Source organism: Bison bison, unplaced genomic scaffold (genome assembly GCF_000754665.1).
Source record: "Bison bison bison isolate TAMUID 2011002044 unplaced genomic scaffold, Bison_UMD1.0 scf7180017864500, whole genome shotgun sequence".
Classification (NCBI taxonomy): Eukaryota; Metazoa; Chordata; class Mammalia; order Artiodactyla; family Bovidae; genus Bison; species Bison bison.
In genome coordinates this window covers 7,649,756-7,653,026 of record NW_011495059.1, presented here as the reverse complement: position 1 = coordinate 7,653,026, position 3,271 = coordinate 7,649,756, and the positions used below count along the sequence as shown (strand labels likewise).

Here is a 3,271-nt window from a genome sequence, read left to right as displayed (position 1 = left end):
CCCTTCTTCAGAGCTTCTACGCAGAGCCCGGATTCTAGCCCCTTGAGCCCGTCTTCTCAGACCATGTGTCCAGGCCCCCAGCCCTTTCTTCCCGTCCATGCCCACTCATCAGATTCAACCAGGTGCCTGTGAGTCTGGGGACACTCATGGTGACCTCTCTTCAGGGCCAGACGCCTGGGCCCAGTGCCAAGAGGAGGAGCTGGTAGAAGGGGTCTGCTGTGGCTCCTGGGACACACCCAGTGCTTGCCTGTGTCTTTGCCCCACCATCCTGGGTTCGTCTCTGCCAGGAATGCCACCCACCTCCTTCCCCAGTCACTGTTGAAATCCTGCCTGCCTTGTCCAGGCTCAGCTCCGATGCCAGCTTCTGTCCCCCAAAGCCTTGTGAGCCCTCTCACCCCCACCCCCTCAGTGATGCCTGTCTTTCCCCCCTCTGCAGTCCCATAGTACCTTATCTGTTCCCCTCTGGGGACAAGTTCTGCTTGCTCTTTGATTTATCCTGGCACGTGGCTTGTCTCTCGTGCTAGATTGTGAGCACCAGATCGCTCGTGCAACCTTCTGTGCAGCCAGCACCTAGCACAGAGCTTTGCACAGAGCAGGTGCTTAATAGAAGGTTATGCAGTTTTATGTACCGAATCTGCCTCTGCCGCTGGGGAAGGACTGGTTTCTCTGGAGCCCCCACGACCTTTGCACTGTCGAGTCACAACTTCTCACTTACCCCCTCTTTTATATGTGGATTGGAGGGAGGCCAAGTAGGGCAGTGGATAAGAACTGAAATTCCAGTCTTGACTCTGCCATTTCCTGGCCACGTGGTCTTGGACAAATCATTTCACCTCTCTGAACCTCAGTTTCCTCAACTTAAAACAAAGGAGTAGGAATGACAATGGGGCTTAAGAGACTTAATTGAAATGACGTGTTAAATGCTGAGATCCGAGCATTGTAGAGAATAAATGGTCAGTAAACAATTTAAAAAATATATTTATTTGGCTCCACTGGGTCTTAGTTGTGGCATGTGGGATTTTTGGTTTTGGCGTGCGAACGTTTCGTTTTGACATGTGGGATCTAGTTCCTGATCAAGAATCGAACCCGGGCCCCCTGCTTTGGGAGCATGGTGTCTTAGCCACTGGACCACCTGGGAAGTCCCTCCATAAGAGATTATAATTCATTAATTTTCAGCTAATGATTATTACCCTTGCTGTTTCAGCAGGCACCCACTGTGTTCGCACCATGCTAAGGAGCAAGGGTGAGGGACAGAGAAAAGTCATTGCAGGGGGTCCTTGGTCTGCAGGGTCTGAAGGTCATGTAGCAGGGCTGGTAAGACTGTCTTCCGGGAAGCAGTGTCTGAGAGAGACACGGCTGAGAGAGTTGAGGAGTGAGCGTTCAGTGTAGACTCCGTGCTGTAGGCAACATTAGAGCTGAAAGGGGATGAAGCAGGAGGGGACAGGGGGAGTCAGGGAGACAGCTATTCCCTGGGGAGACCAAGGAGACGAGCATCAGGCCAAAGATGGGAGAGTGGGCCGTGTGCTCGGAGAGTTGTGAGAAGGAAGCAGGAAAGGGTGGAGTGGAAGCAGAAGTGACTCTAGAATCTCCACTTCTCTGGTGACCCAGTGGTTAAGAATCTGCCTTGCAATGCATGGGATGCAGGTTCGATCCCTGGTCGGGGAACTAAAATCCCACATGCCATAGAGCAACTAAGCCTCCATGTGCCACAACTAGAGAGTCTGTGCACCGCAGTGATGCAAGAAGGATTCCAGGTGCTGAAGCTAGGACCTGACACAGCCAAGTAAATAAACAATTTTTTTTTGTTTTTTAAAATAAAAAGTGTTTTTTAAAAAAGGGCCTTAGGGTCAATGCCACAGATGAAAGGTAAGCTTCAAACTTTGTCTTACCAAGAAGAAACCAGAGGAGTGATCACTCATGATGCTGCTACTGAGAACGACAGAGAGAAGACTGGAAAGATGGGGCAGGAAAAGAAAGTTGGGACTTTGTGGAGGAGGTAGTAGGGCCCAGTGAGCATGGAGGCCCTTTGTCCCACTGCCCAAGCTTGAGCTGAGAATAGTCAGGGGTGATCTGGTGCTCCGGGGCTTTGCAGTCATGACTCAGTCTATCTCGTAACATCAAGGCTGTTTACCTGGCCAGGATCTGAATGCTGGTTTGTCTGAAGTTAAAACTCAGATTGATCCCAGAAATGTCAGAAACTCTGAATATCAGGGGAAGTAATCTCTTAGTCCACCTTCTCACTTCCTCGTTACACAGACCGGAAGCAGCGGTCCAGAAGGGGGAGCCCCTACCCAAGAACGCCCAGGGAACTGGCCACACCGAGTTCCACACCAGCCTGGGGTGGGCTACAGTCCTTTGTAGGCCTGGGTTAGGGGATGGGGGGAAGAGGGTGAGGAGGGGGCCCAAGGAGGGGTGTAAAAATGACAAGCGAACGCCAGATGAGAGCAGTCCCTTGCTAGGGTGTGAGTATGATCCCAGGTGGGTGGGATGTGAGTGGGCTGGAACCGTCATCATCCCGGGCTTTCCTTCTTCCCGGAAAGAAAAAAAGGCCACATAGGTGGGATCCAGGGGAATATTGGGATGTGGGGGAGTTCAGGGGGTGGCCTGAGAAGAAGAAGCTGTTGCCAGGCAGCGAGAGACATGACTGTGTTACAGCGGCATGGAGCACACCAGCAGCTTGGGCCTGGCTCCATATAGCCCTGTACATGACACCGTAGTGTTATCTGTCACCCCTTGTTGATGGGGAAGAATGCGCTACAAAGGTCACAGCTCAGAAGGGCAGCGCCAGGGCTGGGGGACTTCAGAGCCATTTCCTGGCATGTTCTGGGTGATTGCCCTCCCAGTCCTCAGCCCAGCTTGGTCTTAGCAAGGACCCAGGACAAGTCAACTTTTGCCTTCCTCCACGTGGGGCTTCCTGGGTGGCTCAATTGGTAAAGAACCTGTCTGCCAAAGCAGTAGATGCAAGAGATGAGAGTTCCATCCTGGGTGGGGAAGATCCCCTGGAAGAGGAAAGGGCAACCTATTCCAGTATTCTTGCTTGGAAAATCCCATGGACAGAGTAGCCTGGCAGGCTACAGTCCATAGGGTCGCAGAGAGTCAGACATGACTGAGTGCGTGTGTGCGTGCACACACACACACACACACACACTTCTCCTCTATCACCCCACCCGCTTATTTGTTAATTAAAAATATTTATTAGGGACTTCCCTGGTGGTCCAGTGGTTAAGAATCCACCTGCCAAGGCAAGGGACGTGGGTTCAATCCCTGGTCGGGG

At 52.1% G+C, this 3,271-nt stretch overlaps 1 protein-coding gene across 4 annotated transcripts in view; it reads left to right on the top strand.

The window, feature by feature from the left end:
- The window catches only part of EPB41L1 (erythrocyte membrane protein band 4.1-like 1), a 173,728-nt gene that overhangs the window by 46,426 nt on the left and 124,031 nt on the right, over positions 1–3,271 (top strand). The window lies entirely within an intron of this gene.